This window comes from Sinohyriopsis cumingii, chromosome 2, assembly GCF_028554795.1.
Source record: "Sinohyriopsis cumingii isolate HCF-2022 chromosome 2, ASM2855479v2, whole genome shotgun sequence".
Lineage (NCBI taxonomy): Eukaryota > Metazoa > Mollusca > Bivalvia > Unionida > Unionidae > Sinohyriopsis > Sinohyriopsis cumingii.
In genome coordinates this window covers 33201048-33225232 of record NC_142962.1, presented here as the reverse complement: position 1 = coordinate 33225232, position 24185 = coordinate 33201048, and positions in this window count along the sequence as shown.

Here is a 24185-nt window from a genome sequence, read left to right as displayed (position 1 = left end):
CGAAAATGACCAAATGGGTTTGACGGGAGTCAGAGACGATGCCGTCGACTTCTTTAGGAATGCCTTCCACAAACACGATGGAATCGCCTTGACTTTCTAGCAAGAGGCTATACGCCGTTTCCCACTCTTTGTAACACCACACGATGCGTTGAGGTGGACGATCGATCAAATGATGTTTATGTTCGATCAAACGTTTGACGAATTCGGTTTTGCCTGAACCGCTAGGTCCAGCAATGAGCATGTTAAAGGGATGGCGAAGATACAAAGCCTCCCAACTGGCACGATCTAAGTGTTCGTCGATGACTTTGACAGTAGAGGAAGAGGGAGCAGAGACAGCAGAGGTAGCCATAGTGTTAGGAATGTCACTTGTGACACGAAAACAAACAAGACGAGAGTTTATATACTTTTTTCAGGACACGTTTATTGAATGTTTTAAACATGAATACGAAAGACAAAAATACATAAAAGCCAAAGGCTTAAGTACAAGGATAAAAGGCACATCAAAACCATCAACGTGGAATAGAAACAAGTGTCTGAACAACATGTTTTGGGTAATGTTCTGACCAGTTCTATAGGGGGTAAGGTCACACAAGTGTCCTCCCGAAAGGGTCTTTCAGGCCTGTCCACGACAGTCCTGTCCTGGGTAACGGGTTCTTCTGGCACTGTCACTAACACAGGTTGAAAAGTAACTTTTTTCCTTGAACAAATCTCGTGCATACTGGGCCACTTCTTGGGTCCATGCCTCAAAACCCCCCTTTTTCCAGTCACGAACATCTCTCCAATGGGGGTATAAGTCACAAGCTACACACACATCGTCATACACGTCTTCGGTAGCTAAAAGTTGACGAATCTTTTTTTCCTGTTGAGGTCGAGAAGTATCCAGATGAAAACGCAAGGCTTTAAGCAAAAGGAGCTTTTCGTGACCATTTAAGGCCATTGGGGTGGTAAGTACTCATCCTAAAGAGTCCACAAGGAATCGGCTGGTAAACGAAATCCCAGAAAACAAGTCACTAAGACACACACCACTTGTCTACCCAAATTGAATGGATACAGTTCTTGTAATAATTGATGGTAATGATCCACGGTTTGAATACGGTCATTGAGTTCCTTCCACGGAATCTGTTCAATTACATGTGATAAAAGTCGTGGCATGGCAGCCTGTTTTTACACTCTCTTTGTTTCGGAAACAATACACGTACTTTCTGGCCAGATATCTTCGTTCTCCAGTGGGGAATCTAAATGTTGCATACTGTAACCTAAACGTCAGAGTTTATTTAGAAGTTTCCTCTTCCGCTAAGTAGATTCCACGTAAAATATGTTGGTAATCCTTTAACTTGTCTTCCTCAGTGTGTTGCACTAGGTGAATCTCGAAGTAACCAAAATGATCAACACGTGGATCATCGGGGGCCTGGAAGTATTGAACAAGGTCTGACCACTGAAACAATTTCTGACGAATCAGTTCTCTTATACCATTCAGGTACCAGTGGTTCAAACACCGGTGACGTAACTGTTCTTTACGTTTGACTTGTATTTTGACCAGCTCTCGGTAAATCCTTTCTCTCAACTCCACAGGCAAAGCACGAATGTTCTCTTGTAAAGTATCCATGAATAGGTCATACTAAATCCTCTTTTGTCTGACACAAGAAATGTACCGTTTGCACAGACATTGTTTTACTTCATTGTCGAATTTAAATCGTTTAGTTACTAATTTACACATTACAATTCGTTCAGAAGTTTCCTCTTTCACTAAGTTGACATTGTGTACAAGATGTTGGTAATTCGTTAACTCTTCCTCTGGAATTCGATGCAGTAAGTTTACAATGTAGTAGATAGAATCATCAATAGCAAACCAATCCTTTTTAAAACTAGGGGATCGTTGATCAATGTCTGTCCAATGGAATACTTTCAACTGAATCAGTCCTTGTATAGCATTCAGGTACCAGTGGTTCAAACACCGGTGACGTAACGGATGCAACTGTTCTTTACGTTTGACTTGTATTTTGACCAGCTCTCGGAAAATTCTTTCTCTCAACTCCACAGGCAAAGCACGAATGTTCTCTTATAAAGTATCCATAAACAGGTTATGGTAAGTTACTTCAATGTCTCGGTCCCACTAAGGGTAATTAATGACAATTCAGTGACCATCGAGCATGTTCTACGTAGGCCGAATCTTGCGGTTCCCAGTGGTGAAGTGACACACCGCAACTGAAGCACTTGACTTTATCTCCTTCGCCCAAGTAGAAAAATCCGGCTCTGGCTAATTCTTCGGGGGTCGGGACTTCCAGATACTTAGGCCATTTTCCTTTGAACGATTGAAGACGATTTTCAAAGTCGCAGTATTCTGACAAACGTACAGGGAACGAATATTCGTCTTTCACAGGTTCGTTTCGATGAGGGTAGGGTGACATGGACAGGAGTTTGCTCAGGGCTGGATGACATCCGTAGGGGGGTGGATGTGAAGGTGGACATTCACCTTTAAAACGAAACCCAGTAAAGTGTCCAAGAGGACGAGCGGCATCTCTTTCGCATCCCTGAGGTTTGACACGCACAACATCACTTTCCATTTTAGGGGTAGTGACACTAAAGTTCCCATGATGCTTTACGGCATCGCTAAGGTCACAGCGTACAGCATCGTTCCCATCGCAAGGTTCACAATCGCATTCCACTTCAGAAGCCCCACACTTGAAGTGTGCCTGTCTGAACTTGTTTTGTGTTTCTCTGAAAGTATTCATCTTGTTCCCTTGGTCTTGGTAGTCACAATGAACTATCGATCTTGCCTAGGGTTCCTTTTTATATACAGGCCAATACCGACGTGTCCATACGGCAAAAGTAAAGTGGTTGGGAAGTCGCACTCGCTTCTGGTGCACGATTTGATAGACTTTTTCCAAGGGTCGACTGACGATGTGGTGAGTGGGTAAACGTACAATCTTGTTGGGCTGATAGGTGGTCACTTTAAAGTGTTCATCTTCTCTAGACTGCAAGGCTTCTTTCAATACCCCAAAGTTGACCACTCGACTGGCACGATAATTCAGAGTCAGTCCTTTCACTTTGCACTGCGTATGCACTTCTCCTTGCTTGTCCCGGTATTCGTAACCGTAATTTTTAGGACCGCCACTGACGAAACTTAGACTCTTGTCGTCGGGGTGTTCGTCTGTCCAGGCTCCTAAACGGTCTCCTTCGATGTCAGGGTGCTGTTGACTCGGGTGATGGATCTAAATGCAACTATCCGTGTCAAAGTACAGGACGCGTTCCCCTAACAGTTCTAAAGCTTCGTACAATTTTAAGCGAGCATGAGCTGTCACGTTAGCCGCAATGATAACATTTCCAAAGGGGTCGTCTTGTACAAAGTCCAGATCTTCTTCGTAATTGACCAAGATCAAATCCTCGCGAACGACGTCCACGTGTTTCATGAATTTGGTTTTGTCGTGAATCATCTGGAAGTAGCTGGAAGGTTCGGTCAAATATTCCGTCTTGGGTAAACACGGTCGATCTGCCATTTTACCCCACAAGCAATTTAACATCACTTTGGCAAACGATCGCCTGCCTTCGTTTTTCTCGATGTGATCTAAAGTGATGCCTTCTTGTTCATAGTATTTCTCTTTGAATGTCTTTTGGTCTTCGGGAGTGTGACACCAGGACGGATAGCCGCTGGCTTCTTGCTTCAGTTTCAAAAAGGCATCCACGTAGTCTGCGAAAATGCCTTTCTGCGTGGGGTCACCCTTGTGGTATTGTTGTGTCTTGGGAAAGTGGCAAATTTCGTACACTTCTAACAGTTGGTATCCCATGTCCAGAGCTTTGAACAATTCTACGCTGACCCACGTCCCCGTCAAGGCCCGTTCTTCCTGGGTGTGCTGACAAGGTTGGTCTTGGTTGCACGTTTCGGCACAAGTACGGCACAAAGGAAACATCAGTTTGCCTTGGAAATGGTGAGGTAGCACGGGATGGTACAAGTCCGTGCGAGGCAAGGCTTTGCACTTGATCAGACCTTCGTATTGTCGAATGTTTTTCAGGTCGATGTGTTCCGTCAACAATTGTGGGTGCCCTACAGGAAAGCGACAATATTTGCACACGTAGGGATACAGCGAACACACGTCCAAGTATTTCATTTCTTCTCCTTTCTCTTCGTCGGCTTGGTACAGCAATCAGGTGGCATTGGTCCTTCCTCCGTACAAACTATCCCTCGGGTTCAGCGGGTCCATGAACTGGTAACTTTCCACGAGGCGTTTAAACTCGGGATCGGTTTTCAAACGGTGATCGTATTGGTGTTCCCACATTTCCACCACTTGGTATCCTTCCGGTTCTAACTTTACGCGTCGCTGACAAGTGTCCTGGTACAAGTCTTCCATGGTTCGTTGTAAAAACTGATTTTTAGTGCCGCGATCAGGGTAACAGACGGGATATCCGTGAAATAAGCAACCGTTAAACTCGTACACGATCTTGGGGTTTTCTATGTCCCAGCCATCAACCGAATGCGTTCCGATGGTCATTTCGCCTCCTCCGTTGCGGGCATGCTGAATCCACTTGTCTTCCTTGTCGCACAAGTAATGTAACCAGCGTAGGGCTTTGACCGAGTATTGACGTTTGACATAGTTGGTCGTTTGAGGACTGATGACAGCTACGGTGTTTTCAGGCATGAATCGTTGGCGGTACACTAGGAACACGCTTTGGCAATGGTGCAAGCTTCTTTCAAAGGATCGACCCCTCCGTGTTCCATGAACAGTTCTCGAAATTTTCCACAGCAACGCCGTAAAATGTCCACGTCGGAACGACAATACTTTAGCATTTCTTCCTGAAAGTCGAAAGGGTCCGAGGCGTGAGCCTGGTACCAAGCGTAGAAAGCTTCTCGTTGTTCGGTACGCATGTTGTCAGGGTCGTAATAGTGAGTCTCAGGCAAATGGGGTAGAACGGCCTGTTGGATGGCTTCCGTATTGAAAAAGTGTGGAAAGTACCCTTTAGCCATTTCTGTCATTCCAAACCTTTTAGGCATTCGACTCAAAGGCATGACTCATCGAATCTTTAAAGTGTACTTGTCCCACTTGCATGAAAATGATTTTGGCTCCGTTCAAAGTCACTTTAGGACGTTCGGTGCCATGCTCTGTATAGTATCTGAGAAGAAACTATCCATCGTATCCGGAGAAATTGTGAGCCATCACCGTGGCATGACGATGACAATCTCCATAACGTTCGATGTCCTCTTGGCTCCACGTCTTGTCAATGGGGTCTAAGACCCATTGTGCGAAATCGGCTAGCGTGTTCGGTCCCCAACAGATTTTTTCACGCCCTCCAGGAATCTTGCTGCAGTGAGGGCAATGACTGAAGATAGGTTCTTGAATGCACTTTTCGCACGCTCGATGAGCCACGCAGAAATTAGGAATGTGAATGCCAGTCTCTTGCATTCATTCGAAATCGAAAAAGATGAAATTGCCTTTTTTATTCTTGTGACCGTCCTCTTTCTCTGGTTGGGGTATTATTTTTGCACGTAGCATTGGTGTTCCAAGTCCACGATATGATGACAAATGTGACATTTTTTCTTTCCTGAACATACGTGTCCCTTGGCATTATTGGTACGTAGGCCTTGTCCACACGTGGGGCACAATCTCAGCAGTTGACAAGCGCATTTCTTCTGTGAACATTGCGTCTTCAAATGTTGTTGGTAACAGGCAGGGCTGACAAACGTGCGCAGACAAGTTGAACAATGCACTGGTTCTTGTCCTTCGCTCTGACAGGGTGGAGAGGCCAAACATCCTGAGCATTTCGATCCACAATGCTTGTGTTGCTCTCGATTGTTATAACCGTAGTCACGTTTCTCACAGTAATAACCGTATCCCAGGAATGCGGTGATACTGGTAATGGTATCGAAATGGTCATCGTGATGATAGACGTGAATGTATTTTCCATCCTTAAAGTCTTTGCCTCGAAACAACAGAGGCCCACGCATTTCTTGAGGATGCACTTTCAAGGTGTATCGTGGAGCTAGGGCATCTTGCAATTTTTGCATCTCAGGAATGCCACAGGGTGTGTCTTTGGGCAAGCCAGCTTGTTGTAACAGGAGTTCTGCTTCGTTTCGTTGTTTGGCTTGGTCAGATTGTTGAATAGTTTTCCAGGTTCTTTTCCATTCTACCGTGTCGTTCTTGTTGGCATAGGTTCGTCCCACCACGATGGCCCTGGCTAAACACATCTGGTCTTGAGGGTTGTGAATTCGGACGAGACTTGTTTTGGTGCTGCGAAGCTCGTCCACCAATAACATCTTTTTGCGTCCAGTCCCTTGAGGAGGAGAGATGTGGGTCATGTCCAGTGTGGCTTTTCCATCGGTGATGTCAAACTGTCATTGGATTGTTGTACGTGTTGAATCTTGTCCATGACTTTGGAAGCGGTCAATTCTGCAGGGCTGCTAAACTCGATCCATATAGGGGATTTCAAACCGTCGTGTTGTATGGAAAGTCTCAAGCGATCGTCTTCTTTGGGTTGACATTGTCGCTTGAGTGTGGTAAGTAAAGAATCCCACACCCCAGTGATGAACCCTTCTGCTTTCTCCAACGGTGCTTCGGACTTGAAATCTTTAAACTTCACCGTGTATTTGTTAGCCGTGGTTCTAAATCTTCTAGAGGAGCACTTTTCTGTCTCTCGAATGGAATAGTACTTTTCAGGGTTGACTAAGGGTGGTGAACTTTGTTTAGAGGGTTCGGATTCTGGTTCACTCATGTCCTCTTCAAAATCACTGGCATGAATTTGTGCCAAGACTTCAGCCCTGGTACGAGTCGATAGATCACGTTTCTGCCTCTTACTTTCTTCTTCTTTCTTCACAAATGAATTGGATCGTTTCATCTTGAGTGTAAAATGTCAAATGACTCAAGTTAAAACACCATTGACTAATTTATAGTCATGGCAGACCAGCGTATATAAAAGGGTATGTGTCTTGTCCTTTCACTATTCATTTCACTCTCAAAACGAGCACAACGACGGAAGAGACTACCCAAATTGAACGTTTCATCAGAGCTTTGCGAGAGGTCATTGGAAAATTCTCTTCAGACCAGCCGACGGACTACTCTCCTTCCTTGCGAGATAAAAGTCAAGATACTTGCTATATCTGTCAGAAGAAAGGGCATTGGTCTTCAGAGTGTCCAGACCGTCAAAAAAGAAAAAAAGGGGCTAGAAAAGACAGAAGTCAAGATACCTGTTATTATTGTCAAGAAAAAGGATTGGTCTCCAGATTGCCCAAAAAGAAACAAGAGGAGTCAGAAGAAAAGAGGGATTCTTCAGAGGAAGAAAGCAGCCACGTAAAGAAAAAGAAACAGGAGAAGAAAAGAAGAAGGGAAGAAAGTGAGGAGGAAGAGGAGTAAAAGAATGTGACGGTGAAGAAATTTAAAAAACAGAGAGACTAAACTATGAGGCAGAAGAAGTGTATGAACTTTTTAAAGTGCTCTGTTGTGAATTGTGAATTGGATTGTTAATATTTATAAAAGAATAAATTAGGTATAAAAAGGTAAGTGTCTTTGATTTTAAAATAAGAACGTACACTCACACACTCATACACAGATACGTACTATAGGGGTAAAATGTTTTGTTTTTTTTTGAGTTATTGGCAATTGAAAGGCTATCTCTTTTCGAGAGACGTGGGTGGCCCTGAAAAGGGCCTTTTTTGGTGTAGGGGTGAGTTTAAGCAATCAGCGTTAACTGTCTTAAGCCTTTGCCACTGCCGAGGCCTACTTCTGGATTGCGTACTGTTGATGATGATGATTTGGTTGAAATCACTAAGGGTGGTACGGTAGGCTTAGTCACAGGGTTGACGTGTTTAGCTCGGGAAGGTCGTATTCTCTTCGGTCGTAATAAAGAAGTCTGATACATTTGTTTCAGACTTCTTAACTCCGCTAAAATGTCTAACAATACTGTGACCGATTGATTTTCACACCCTTGTTTCTTTGTTGCTGCATCTTCTTCTTCTTCTTGTTTTTTTTCTTACCTCTTCTTCTTGCTGTTGTTGCTGTAGGAGAAAAGCTTGTTCCGCTTCCTTTTTGTCGTTGTATAAATTTCTCCAATTCTTCTTTCTGTCTAAAATTCTCCACATGCGGTAATGAAGGAGACGAAGGTTCCGGAACAAATTCTTGCGAGGTAAGAAAATCCACAAAATCCCAATTTACCTCTTCTGAAAGTAAGTTCGGGTTCCCTTGGGTGGTCTCCACTGCTGGTGCACCCCAACTGATCGTTTTCTGAGTGTCCGTCATGTTGAATAACTGTCGCATAGATTGACTGCACACAGGCGCTAGCGAATCTATATAGACCAAGTTACGTCACAGACTGCTCTCTTCCGATTGGAAACCCAAAAGAAAGTTAATAAGAATGAATATATCGAATAATATATTAACATACGAGTCATTTTTTACATAAAAATGTGTTTATATCACTGTTGGACGCGGAGCATCTATGTAGCCGTATACACGTATCAGTATCGCCTTTAGTGCGCCATTGATAGCACTGATGTATTACCATACATTTTCCCCAGGTCTATTAAAAAGACAAATCTACATTTCCTCACTCACCGTCACACAAAAAGTTAAATAAACCAACATACCAAATCGTACCTTTAAAATGAATTGCATCTGAAGATTTTATTCGTTCCTATTTTAGTATCAGTCACATTTGGTTCTGTTCATATATAATCTGAAAAGAATCACTTATTTACATTATTTATTGTAATTACAATATGCTCATTGACATTTGGGACTAAGACCTTCTGGAATATATCATTGTAGTACATCAACTCATTCAAGATTATTGATACATCAGCACATTCGACTCTACTGGAACCGATTCGGAATATTCTTTACCATTGACTTGTGATAGAATATTTATAAATATTCTGGTTTTAATTCTTTTTTCAAACATTCGTGTTTGAGAGGATTCAGCCCGTAAGGATGCTATTTCATGTGTAGGATCTAAAGTTCAACGGCATGGTAGATTTTATTTGTTCGTGTTGGAACATCAGGAAACAAGAGCTCATATTCATATAAGACTTGTTTTACTTCACTGTATTGTTCTGTGGTTATAGATCTGAAAGTTTCTTGTTCAGATTGTTAATATTTCTAAATTCCTAAGATTGGTTATACCAAAGTCACTGGGGGCCCCAAGTGGCCGAGTGGTCTAAAGCGCTCTTTGTTACGGATCACTGCCATCTCACCTCTGTCTGCGTGGGTTCGAGTCTCGGATTCAGCCAATGTAGGTATGTGAGAAAGCTTGCCAGTAGCTTCTCGTGGGTCGGTGGTTCTTTCCGGGGGTTTCCCGGGTTCTTCCTCCACCATTAATACTGGCCGCCATGTATAGCCTATCGTGTGCTGAAAAATGGCGTTAAACCTTACAACAACAACAACAACAACCAAAGTCACTACAGTCAGATATATGCCATCGTTTAAATACTCACTATGTGGGAAAGGTATAACTAAATTGATTGAATGACTAACAGTGCTTTCTCAATCAAAATAATCTGTTAGCATATTTATTTCACAAAGTTATTTGTGCATCTACTTCCCAGAAGTGCTAGTGATATAATTTAAGTCATTTACATTCTTTTCAATTGTATAAGGACCATACTACTTAGCTGTAAGAGGATTTTGATTTATGGGCAAGAGAGCCAGAACACGTATCACCAGACTGAAAACTTCCTTCCTTTTTAGTTCTGTCATACCTTAATTTAATGTGTGACTGCGTAGAGTGAAGATAAGTTCTTGCTATCATACAAGCCTCCGACAACTGCTATTTAAAATCAGAGATATAGACAAGAAGATTAATCCTTGAATCTTCATTTGAAAATAGATTATTTTTGAATAACTAAATAGTTCTGGGACAATATGTCCAAAAACATGTTCAAAAGGACTAAAAACTAAAAATTCTTAATTGATCCTCAACAGCAAAAATGAAGACCATCATCCCAAGCTTATCCTGTATCAAAGCTATATGACTGAATCATCTTCTTTAAAGTTAGATGAAATCTTTCTAAAGAAACCTGACTTTTAGGGTGATAGACAGAAGACTTAAACTGTTGGATGCCTAATTCTTGCAGAACTTGTAGGAAATTTATAGACATAAAATTTACCCTTGACCAGGCTGGACAGCCTTAGGAAGGCGAAAAGGTGTACAAACTTCATCAAAGCTTTTATTAATGTTAAAGTTCTAAAAATATACATATGAAGAATTGTATAAAAACTATAGGAAGAGACATTCTTTCAAATTATTGGTCACCAAGAAATGCAAGAAGAAAAACTGTGACAGGTAAAGACGATAAAATTCTGTAAAATGTATATAAAATAAAAGCTAAGAGTGAAACATTTAAACTCCGTAAAATACGCGTTCAACATGTGATATTTATTCCACAGAAAGTGCAAGATTTTTCTCATACAGTTACTGCTTGGAGCCAATATCATGCCAAGCTACGTCTGCTACCGGAAGCAACAGTAAAAGGTACTACCTGTCACAGTTGACCCAGAGTGGATAGCTATACCTGTCTCCCTCTGGAAAGTCCTTTCTGGTGGATCAGGCGGCCGAACAGATATGCCCATGTGAAGGCAGATGGCATAAGTTCTGTAGACATCGCAGGACATCAAGTCAAGTACAGTAGGAACTGATGGCCGTCCACTGCATCGAGACGTACCGATATTTTCACGCTTTTGGACTCAAACAGGCCTGGACGAATGTAAGGAAGTGACCCTGCACAACTGTTTCTCACTTAAATCCAACTCACGCGCAAGTCATGACATTATCCACCCCACCCAAAACACATTCTAATGACGATGAGCGAGCTGCAAACAGCTGGTGTGGAAACTTTTTAGCACGCTAATACTATGCCATTGTACAGCGCTCGCACGGGATTTTTCTCTAACTTTTTCTTATTATTTTCATGACCTTAATAGGCTTCCGTAATATTCATTATTGCACGTAAAAGGATATAGGATCCAATGATCATGGTTGGGTATTTATCGATGTGTAAAATTAACCTAATCACTCATAAAGTAAATATAATCCTTATAATTTCCATTTACTTTCGTTCTGTCATCATATCAGCAGGTTTCATTAACAAAGCGTTCAATTTTAGGTACCTCGAATGTTTCTTTGATTAGGCCCTTCACTGCGACAGAATACAGAGCCACATCTTCGTTAGCCAGAGTAGTCGATTTTTATGTAATAATACAGGGTAGAGTGCCAGAGCAGGTCATGCCAGTTATCTGAGGAGCTTTTTATAATATTTTTTTTTTAATTTTTTTTAAATGGTTGATGCCAGGCTATTCATATTTTTAACATTACGCTTGTATATGGCACGTGTTGTTATAGCATTCGATGTTCTTGATTTCTGCGCATTTCAGTCTTTCATAAGCAAACTCGTGTCCATTTTAGTGAGATCCCTTGCTCGTTATATGACCCTGACCTTTGACAGCTGCTGAAACATGTTATCGAAGCGACATGCAATAAATTCTTAAGATTGGCTTGTAAAGCTTACCACATGCGTTCTTATGCAAAAGGAGAGAGTATTGGAGTGCAGGAAGGTCAGTGCAATCGCATTTTAACTTCTAATGAGCGATTTTAAACTGGGGTTTGTCAAATTTGATCGGAAATCACAAGGGTAGGTGGGTGGGGGCTTGTTGTTGTTATTATGGTGTAAGGCGTGAATACAGAAAAACTTCACATAAAATTGCCTGGAACCAAACATAGTGCGCAGAATTGATCGATGTGTGAAAAATTATAGTTCAATATCACTTCACCGTTTGCATAAAATCAAACTGTAGAAAATGAGGTCAATGCATAGAAATTGGAAATATGTATTCGTATATTACAATGCAGCTTGACTGGCTGAAATATGTCTGCAATATTGCTTTGAAGGCGAGAAATAGAATGGTGTCATTCTCATTGAATCTTAGTTTTTTTTAGTATAGTTCAAATTTGTTCGACTTCACGACAAACCTTCCGGCTGGGCAAACTTTTCAAGCATACACTAAGGAAGATCTTTAGGAATAGACGTTATCATAAGCAATCGCTTGGTGGCGGGGCTTCGACGCTCGACCTTTACTCATATTCACATTGATAGGGTTTTATACCATCATCTTGACAATGCAGAAACGATTACCTTTCCAAGAAAGTGAGATATTCGAGTGTGAATATAGCACCTGAAGTTATTTGTACAGAGTGCAATATGCTATATTTTATGTCGGATGCAGATGGAAGAGATTCCTCGCGAGCTTTTCTGTGTAATCATTGTTTCCAAAGTGAGGTATGGTCATAAGATTAACGGTATATGTCGATTTTCGATTATATTTGAATCCGTCACAACAGTAAGACACTACTGCTTAAGAGATCGCAATTTCCAGAAAGAAAATAAAAGTTATTACATAAACGTTACTACGCTGCAATCATGGATCTGCTTAGACCACGGTTTTTAAAGCCACGTTCCACATTGCAAGGTAATACGTGTCGATGACTGACATCTGAACTAGCTATAAAGCTATCATTATTTTACCATTGTCATTTCAACCAACCGTAATTAGCTATCTTAATTCATTACTTCTTTTTCAAGAAGAGATTTACTCAGTGTTTAAAATAGTGGACCTTTCACTCTCGTAAAATGAGTACAATATCTTCCTCAGGACCAGTTTGTGCTTTTTTGACACGTTGACAAAAATTCTCTGACGTCAGCACTTTCCATCGAATCTCGAGGGCTTCCAAGATGAAAATTGACACAAGCCCGTAAATAGGTTTATAGTACTTAAAACTAAATACATCAAAGTAAAGAAAACGAATGACGTATCATGGTATAACCATTCATTACGTTTTCTGTCCGTATTTCTAACTCTGACACTTTGCAAATAAATTTAATAATGGACAACTATGCCATTGGGTGCTGGTACCTTTTATAAGGTATATTTAGCAATCAGCTCTCGAATAGTGCAACAAATTTGCGACAATTAGCCTCCTCGATTGGAATCAATCCTAATCATATAGGCAACTATGAAACATATTTGTGACACACACACACACACACACACACACACACACATATATGTATATATATATATATATATATATATATATATATATATATATATATATATATATATATATATATATATATATATATATATATATATCCAAACTAAAAAAGTGATACCATTTCGTGCAGATGTTACGCTTAAACTGGACATCGAACAATTCATGACAATGTCAACATTAAATATGCAGCCTAAATGAGGTCGACGAGGTTTTGCCATTGAAAAGAAGTCAGGTAGGGTAATTTTGAGGAACGCACAACGAAAGGCTAGAAAATGTCGATCTGAAAATTGCACAATTGCTATGATTTTCACATTTAATTAAAAGTCAGATGATTATTGCCAAAATTACCTTTAAAATTAGACTATGACTAAATTATCTTTAAACTCAAAAAATTATTTGACTAAATTAGCTTTTGGGCCAAAAATATAGAACATATATGAAATTATTGACTTGAATTAAAACTTGTACGCATAATACACCAGATTTAAATGACTTGTCACGTGACTTCTTTTTATCTAGGTTCATGAACCCGTATAATGTTTTGTTTATTATAAACGTCTAATAGCATCTCATCATTTTCTAAATGACGTAATGTATGGCAAAGGCGTAGTGGCCGAGGTATCCGAGCTATACATATAAACAAAAATCACTCCATTGCGAGATCTGCGTCTTTTTATTGCATATAATTATTGATTTCCGTTGTGTAACACATGGAATCTTAGATCCGTTCACTTTCCAAATGAAATATATCAGACTCATTTAGTAATTTAAACATACGGAATGACACTGAAATCGTTTATTACTGATTATCGTACTTGAGAACTCGTGTATGATCATAATCTTACTACAAGAAACAAATAAAATCAGTTATTATTTAATTAATCAAATAGAAGACAAACTAAAAGCCTACTTGTAAATTACAATTATTATATCATATATACAAGAAGACCACATTCTTTATCACACAAGCAAAGCGTGATCATGTTTTCAATCACGTCCGCACTTCTAAACTCTTAAACAAAATGGAGTACACTCAAATTCAAGTACCGAACTCAATTGCAGAGAGAGAGAGAGAGAGAACAAACGTTCAAACGTTAACAATAACATAACAACTATATACACGTTCTTTATCTCTATATGTTTAGGAACCCTTTTCTTCCAGATATTTATATATTAAATTATAACTGAATTATTAATAACAGTGTAACAAATCCTTATATCCCAACATATAGAACTAACCATGTGGGACTTATTAATAACAGTGTAACAAATCCTTATATCCCAACATAAAGGACTAACCATGTGGGACGTATTAATAACAGTGTAACAAATCCTTATGTCTCAACATATAGGACTAACCATGTGGGACGAATTGATAACAGTGTAACAAATCCTTATATCTCAACATATAGGACTAACCATGTGGGACGTATTGATAACAGTGTAACAAATCCTTGTATCTCAACATATAGGACTAACCATGTGGGACGTATTAATAACAGTGTGACAAATCCTTATATCTCAACATATAGGACTAACCATGTGGGACGAATTGATAACAGTGTAACAAATCCTTATATCTCAACATATAGGACTAACCATGTGGGACGTATTGATAACAGTGTAACAAATCCTTATATCTCAACATATAGGACTAACCATGTGGGACGAATTGATAACAGTGTAACAAATCCTTGTATCTCAACATATAGGACTAACCATGTGGGACGTATTGATAACAGTGTAACAAATCCTTATATCTCAACATATAGGACTAACCATGTGGGACGAATTGATAACAGTGTAACAAATCCTTGTATCTCAACATATAGGACTAACCATGTGGAACGTATTAATAACAGTGTAACAAATCCTTATATCCCAACATATAGGACTAACCATGTGGAACGTATTAATAACAGTGTAACAAATCTTTGTATCCCAACATATAGGACTAACCATGTGAAATCCTGATATCCCAACGTATAGGACTAACCATGTGGGACGTATTAATAATAGTGCAACAAATCCTTATATCCCAACATATAGGACTAAACCTGTGGGACGTAAAGGAAGTCATATCTCTCTCCTTAAAGGGGACAAAAACCCCGACCTGCACAATTTTATTGTAAATAGAAGGATATTTAGTAGTTTGTGAATATAATCTATCCCGACTATTTGTTTCTTTGCATCTATTCTATTTGCACAGACATTTCATACAAAATATTGTCCTATATTCCGAGATCAAACGGAAAGAACCTGCCCCGAATTTGTTAGCTCCCTTCCATACAAACAGGATGTGACGTCATTTGAGACGATCAACGTATAAGAGCTGTATTCAATTTGTGCAGCGAAGTGTCAAGTAGAAACAAGATGGTTCAATGTGCAGCTCTAAACTGTGTGAATAATAGCAGTACTGGAACAATCCTCAATTATTTTACTTTTTCTTTTCTCTCCATCTTTGAAAAGTAAGAAATTATCTACCAAATGAAATAACATTAAAGAAATGTTTACGCTTTTTCATTCTGTTTCCAACATCAATTTATTATGCACGTTTGATTTTGTATGTAACTGCATCGGATGAATATGCATTTTTCTTCCACACTTACGTTCAAGATTGTTTTCCACTCGTTATATAATAAACCCCTCCTTCCCATTCTGCATTTATTCTTGTTTGTGTAATGTCGATAATAGAAAAATAAATCACTTATAATTGAAAGTATGTGTATAAACTCGTTAGATTTCTTATAACTACACGTACCGAAACACCACGATATAATTTTTTAAAACAAATGTTACTGTTAGCTTTCTTGATTGATAAATCTATTGTGCTAACATTATTCATTAATGTGATAATTACTCTCAAACTCGGAACAGGCTGATTCGGTACAAATCGCTGACTAATTCGGCCCATATATTTGACTGATTCTTCAAACTTTCAAGCTGATTCGGACCATGTGAAATGTTATTCAGTTTAGTCCAGGATTTAAATGTGGCATTTAAATTTGTTTTTAAAGATGATCTTCTCATTATGTCCCAAGTACGTTGAGCAGTTCAAATATGCATTTAAAGCAACAAAATCCGGTTAGTACGCGTGATCATGGTATTGTTATATATAATAAAATAACGTAATCATGTTTATTGTGCTTACACCAGCTCTATTTTTCCAATTAAAAATGTATTCAATGAAGCAGAGCAAAAGGGATAGATACCACTTCTTTTTCGTTAAGTACAGAAGCGGAATTGATCAAATGGAAAAGTTGCAAATTTTGTAGATTTAATAAGTTATTAAGTTTATGAAAAACAACAATAAATAAAGCTTTAACAACCACGTGGCGACATCTCAGAATTAGTATGTATGATCCTTAGGGCGACTTCTCCGACCAGCATGGGGCGACTTCTAACACCTGGAATGAGTTTTCCCAGGGCGAGTTCTCCATAATTCATCTCACCTCTGTCTGCGTGGGTTCGAATCTCGGATTCGGTCAATGTGGGTATGTGAGAAAACTTGCCAGTAGCAAGTGGTCGGTGGTTCTTCCCGGGGGTTTCCCGGGTTCTTCCTCCACCATTAATACTGGCCGCCATACATAGCCTATCGTGTGCTGAAAAATGGCGTTAAACCCCACAACAACAACAACAATCATACATTTCTTCGTAACGGGTAAGAATGAAAGGTACAAATTTTCAGAAAACGAACCATATACATATAGCAAATTATATATGAAGTTTGCGCGAATTTCAGTTTTGCACGTTTGTCCCCTTTAAGAGAGGAGGTGTGCATAATGCAGGTTACCCTGACCAACCTACATATTTTTTAAAAATCCATAATTCTAAACTATATAAAAACAGTTACCCATTTAACTAAAATGGATTGTTTCCTTCTCATGTTTTTAATCAAAGCTTTTTTATACTTAGAAAAGAAAAAACAACAGAACAGCTAATTGCATCTAACATAAAGTTTGTAATTCTATTTTTTTTAAGAGAATGAATCACTCAAATGTCATGTTCAGTTTCATTTTGTTTATGCAATTGATTAAATTGTTATATTTTTCATACTGGGGCGCGTGTTGTTCTGTTTAATATCTTTGCTCCGATCTCTGTTACTGCATCAATAAATTGCATATTTTATTTTATTGTTTTCTCGATCCGGACAATAACACCGTGGTCTATCATTTCCTAGATAACGATAACCAAAGCAACATAGAAGTAGGGATTATATCATATCAATCACTCAAGTACTAACAAAGCCATAATGGGATTTCAGGGTGGTTGCTATGTCAGCCATTTTAGATGTTTGATCTGCATCACTTTGATATTTGAACAACTATATACTGCAAGAAAGAAGTCGTTTTCGTCTCATGGGCGCACTTCAGCTTTTATGTACTTTGAGAGAGTGACAGAAGTAAGGTGAAGTTGTCTCATTTGCAACATCTGTTGAGAAATATGAATTTGTAGATTAATCTGGTCTCAATGAAATGAAACCACATTTGTTTGTATAAGCTTTTCTTCTAAGATTTGTATTGTCCTGAAACAGGGACAAGTAATATTCGCTACATAGTTTATAGTATATCAAATGCTCTACACATGTGAACAGTGTATATATATATATATATATATATATATATATATATATATATATATATATATATATATATATATATATATATATATATATATATATATATATATATATATATATATATATATATATATATATATATATATATATATATATATATATATGTATGTATATATATATGTATATATACACCGCATGCATTTTCCGTCACAAACATATCGGTTTAACTATGATATGACCAATACAAGTTCGACTTAACTCCAATTGTAAAAAATGGCCACTATTCTATATCTTTAAGTGCGATCTACTCTCTATTTTGATTGGCCAATATTATGTGTGACGTGATTAGTCCGCGTACTTGGACACAAAATAATCTCGTAGATGGATTTTCGTTTTTTATTTCACTGAATACTAAAGTATGATAATAATTTATTTTACAATGTGACATATATTTGTCACCTTCTTTTGTGACTATGACGTGTTTTCATACATCGGAAGACTGAGTTTTTATCAGTATAGAGTCAGCTGCTATTTTGTTTACAAACGCCACTATTAAATCTGCTGTACGCTACCATATAGCCATCTGCGCCCTAAAAAGTAAGATGTCGGTAGAGGTCTCGAATTGAGATTTCTCTTTCTGGTGTTCTAAAATGGCTGTATTCAGCCATATGTACTTGAGAAACGAATTGTTATTTTCAATATTAGATGAAATTATTGTATGAATTATGTAGGAATTTGTCACTAAGAAATTTTCAGAAAAAAAAAGCTGGAGTTTTTGGTGTATAAAAATCGCGCAGTTTTATGTAAAATGGCAACCTCCAGAATGATTTTTGGCCAATTTATTAATCATTCAGAAATTCAAAATCACTAATTCTCATTTATAGGTTATTTTATACAGTATTTATTAGCAGACTTTTCAATTTACTGAATAGTGAATAAAATTAATAACTGATCTCAAAATAACGTATCCTAGTTTTCAGTAGAAACTGTTCGGATTTCTGAATTGTTTACTAAGCTGTTGAATAGTTGCTTCTTTTATATTTCCATTGCGGAATAACAGTAATATAGTCTGTACTGCAGAATAGCAGTAATACAGTCCGTACTGTAAAATAGCAGTAATGCAGTCCGTACTGTAAAATAGCAGTAATGCAGTCTGTACTGCAAAATAACAGTAATACAGTCTGTACTGCAAAATAGCAGTAATGCAGTCTGTACTGCAAATAACAGTAATACAGTCTGTACTGCAAAATAGCAGTATTATAGTCCGTTCTGCAAAATAGCAGTAATACAGTCTGTACTGCTAAATAGATGTTTCCAATGCATTCCTAAATAGCAGTTTTAATTTCATTTTACTCAGAAAAGCAGATAAGTTCATGTTATCTTATAATATTGAATGACTATATTTAATGCCACAGCATTTGAATTTTCAAATAATTTCCAATACCGTCACTTGAAAGTTCGAGACTAATTAAAATTCCAGTATGTATTGAAATATTTCATTATATTTATGATATTCACTGCATAGTGAAACACATGGTTCTTAGAATACGGTAGTTTGGGATAAAATACTATACAGGATTTACTTCGTGTCTGACAGGCGAAATAAAATCGTCACATTTTTTATTTAGTAATAACTTGACTCAATATGAAGTCTGTTATTGAAAATCCCGTGTCAATGTGAATGTCGGTTTAGGAGGAGTCGCGATAACAAGAATTTCATGATGGACATGCTGACGAGGCCATGTTAGACGTCAGATCGGCAACATGATTATTTGATCCAATTAGACGTCATAAGGAGTCCTTCTGTGAAAATTCCACGCCAATAAAACTTGCAATAGCGATATTAAGATTTGATAGATTGCACCATTGTAGCCATAATAGCATCCAAGGGCACTATTTTCGTCTACGACCAACTTGACAATGCAATAAATATGTGTGTAAAGTTTCTTAGCAATCTTCCAGCTGCTAACGAGGAGCAGGGATAACAAGCTTGTGATATCGGATATATAACTGATATCAGATGGCGAACGATGGGTAGTCTCGCAAGTCCTGCTTGTCCATGTCTAATCGATTTATAAACAATAAATCAGAGGAGAGAACCTATTTATATCCCTGGTCTTCTGAACCCAATTAGCCGTAGGTTACCCTGACTTGCAATCTGACCACGTAAGGTACTGTCACATTAAATGAGTTATGTATATATTTCCTTCGTGTTTCATAATCTAGTACAGATGTACCGAGGCTATATTACTTATGTTTCACACTAACCTGGACACAACATGTTTGCTGTTTGCTTTGTCGTCATACGCAAAATCAAAGAAGTTCACCCTAAACAATGTATTTTCTGCTCAAGCTTTAATGCTGTTTTCTTTTAATGCAACATTCTTTACTAGTCTGCTAATTTGCAGGAACATCAGAGAAAAAAATAAATAAAAGACTTCTTAGGTGTTAAAATAGGATGAAATACCAGCTGAATGATGCAGTTATTGTAATCATACCTAGAAGAAATTACAAACGTTGGACATATTATATAAATTTACTTTTTCTTTATCTTTGGTAATCCTAAACTACTAACTTGACTGCATTTGCTTCCTTGTGGTTTGAGCTGGTTATGATACAGTTTTGGCAAATAAATGATGTTATTTTTAAGGACAAGCTTTTATTACATTTTGAAACATGTTTTAAATACTAACAGATTTGAAAATGTTGCTTGGAAATCAGATTGCCCCCTCCCCACCCTTCTAAATGAATTGGTACTTCTAATCTCTCAATAAATGGATCTTCGAATAGTGTAAGACTTGTTTGCACCTAAGGTGAACTAGATGAGGCTTTGCCGCCTCCTCCAAACTCAATCAGAAAAACTGATTTTGATGAAACTTTAAATATTTGCAGATATAATAAATATTTTGGACGAGTTGATAAGAAGCAAATTCTGCAGACAATATAACATCGTTCAAAACGTTGGCCGAAATCTCACGATCGTGGAAATTAATTTTGTTTTCTTCTTCAGAACCTGATAAAACGTGTATGCAGTGTTATTTTACAGAGATATCAGGCAAAATCAATGTCGAGAAAAACCTACTTTTATCTATGTCTCTCTCTAAACAAAATCACAACAAAACATCTAAACAGAATTTGTTATGATTCATTCTTTCTAGCCTGTCTAAATAAGGGGGGAAAAACTGAGGAGTAAGCGGGGAGACCTTGAAGGAGCAGAAAAATACAGGGAGATTAACAACAGCTGCACTGGCTAGGGTGCAGCCCAACATCACGCTTGGGTCCTAGATCACGCTTATTCACTCCCTCGTCATGTCCAATTGTCCATATTCCTGTATCCACGTGAGACATGGACCTTGACAGCAGAATTAGAAAGAAAAATTCATGTCTTAGATATCGAAGGAACATGAACATCTGATACTTAGACTGCGTCTCTACTGAGGAAATGCGCATTAGAGTCCAAGGTACATTTGGATGTATGAAGATCTGCTTACCATTGTAAAACTAAGATTGTATAGTATGTCTCATGCACATCTGGCCTGTCTTAGACATTCCTTCAGGGCACAGTGACCGGAAAAAGTAAAGATGTATGTGACGATGTATATGGTTGGGGTGGGGTGCTCCCAATATTTTATTTAAACTTTTATAGAAGTCCCACCCAGGGTCTATTTTGTTGGAAATTAAATTTAATGAAAGATAGATCTAAAGCTCCGAGCCCCCCACTCAGCAATGCCGACGGTTAGATGGCTAAATATACAAAAAAGGTTAAATTCAATGAATAATAATTTAATAGCAATTCAATAATCATATGACTAAAATTTCCAATTATAGTCCTTCCGCTCGACCCTTTAATAAGCCTATTGCATCACTTGATTAGCAGTATGAGATTGATTTGCACGTGTCCTTGTATTTCTACTCATCTTTTGTATCCTTTCTCTCTCTTATTTCTCCAACTTCCTTCTCCTCTTGCTCCCCGACCTTTCTCCAAATTCATTCTTCTCCTCCTCCTCAACATTCTCTAGACTCCTCCTCCTCCACTTTCTCCCTCACGACTGCATTTCTGTCGACTTCGACTGTCTCGGCTACAGTCTCAATTCCGTCTCCAACTCTTGAAGACTTTGGACTCAATGGGACCGGAAGTTCTCCGTCCCCTAAAAAGCTTCCTGTGAAAACACAAGGACGGCACAATCTTTCTCCTTAGCCCTCTCATCTCATACTACACACTGCCTATCATCAGATAACGGCTATTAAATTTATTCTGTCTTTCATTCGTTCACATCGAGATACCCATAAATTCTTGTATGGTAAAACAAACTTATAATACAGCACAGTATCAATTGCTTCTTATACACACATCACTAAATTTCGTCAGATCAGTACATATTCCTAATCCCGTTATCTAAATAAAATCACAATAATCAGACGCATTTCTTTCCCTTACAACTGCTACAAAGTACGCAAATATTCAAATATCCATGCTCTGATATATGCATTCGTCCACAGTAACTAATCTTACATACTTCAACCATGTTTCCAAATTCACAATTTAAGCATGTGTAAATTCTAACGTAACTCATTAATAAATGAATTGGTTTACTTCGAAATAACCTAATAGAGAATTGCAAAATTAATTCTGACCACAAGCTAACAATCTACATAATTCTTTACTTAAGGCCCAGGCCCATTTCTCAAATACACATGTACATTAAACACTATAAAGGTAATTCTACATACTAAACGATCGTGGCAATTAAGTGTACATACTACAAATAATTACAATTATGATGCCGTAATAATCTGCAAAAATCGAGTAAATAACTTACTGACCTTTTCGAAGCTTTGTCTTTCCTTAGAATCTACCTGTAAGTTCTGCCGCCAGATTGCGAGTGGCTTCTTTTCTCAGAGTAAACCCTTTTGATCTGTAATCCTTTCAGGTGAATACTGACTTAATCTTACAAGTTCGGAAGGTATCATTCGGGTCTGAGTTGTAATCACACCCTCTATCTCAAATTTTGATTGGATATCACTGTGGACAGATCCAATCAAACTTAGCGGACAATGTCCTTCTCGCTGTTTGTCAACGTGGGGACGGATAAGAACACGTCCCGCTCACCCAGTGGACTTTCTTTTTGATCCTTGAAACAACCTTCAGCATATAGGTGTGATAACGGCAAGCCTTTGTTAAGTGATACGACAGATGGTCTTTCCAACTCAAGTTTCCAGTCTCTGGCTGGTCATGGTAACATTGTGTATGAGTTCAACACTAACCCCGCGGCAATGTCTAGAGATCAAACACAAGGCCGCGGGAATATTCCTAAGACAGGTAGATTATAGATTATACATGACTCTATAGCTGGGGCTTAGCAAATGTGACAATGTAGATAGAAGAAGAGAAGGGAAGATTACATTAAAAAATGGACAGGCATGGATTTTGCAATGTCACAAAGAGCAGTTGAGAACAGGGCAAAATGGAGATAGATTGTCGCAACGACATAGACTCGGCAACTTTTTAAGCAGACAGTACTTTAAATATTCAAACAATAGAAATAACAAAACATGTAGGGACCTCCAGTTTTAAAGTACCCCAATTAATACTCAAAAATCATTAACTATTTTGATACATAAATGAAACCTCTGTCAAATATCCACAAAATAACAGGGCGCCACAATAGCCACACAACAAATAATAATGAAAATGGTTAGTATCTTACATTTCAACTTGCTTTCCGATCAAAGCATTACCTGTCCATCACGAAACAGTTCTACAGAAAGAAAGATCACAGTGGTATAAAAAAAAAAGAATGTTAAGGAGTTTTGATTTGTCGAGATCAACTCATAGTTGTTGTTATTTACGTGACTACGTATAAATATATTTGCATGTTCTTAGATTGTGTTTTCTAAATGTTATGATAACTATTAGACATTGTGTTATCACGGGCTATGATATCACGGGCTATGATATCACGGACTATATTCCTGTTCTTTTCCTTGTGTACCTCATATGTTGTAAACGTGACAATGTGACTGATAAATTGTTAAAGCTACGTTATAAATCCTAATCACACACACACACTCACACACAAAACCTGAGCGCAATAACATCTTGTATTCTCTTGCATTGATACTTGTATTGATAATGGAACACGTGCAATGGGCGAACATCATACCTGTCTTATAATTGCATTATGAACAGCAGATCCCTGATTGGTCTGATGCGCAAAGGTAGAATCTTAACACGAATATAACGATGATATTTCTCTGAAACGAGTGAATAATGGATAACTTTGTTTCGAGTGTGCGAAGCCACGAGTGAAAATACCCGAGTTTTTCACTCGTGAGCAAAGATACTCGAATTTTTCACCCACGAGATGACATATATCCGTTTTTCAAACAAGCAAATTTTCTTTTTATTTTACACTCAAATGCATTGGCTAGCAATATGTTCAACGGGCTGAAATTGTACCTTTCCTACATATCCCACTTGATGCTGTCAGCGGTTTTCTGTTTAAGTTCTTTATAATTCCCCTTCCTGATTCAAAGCAAAACAGCAGATACGATTATTTATTTTTTTAAATTTTGA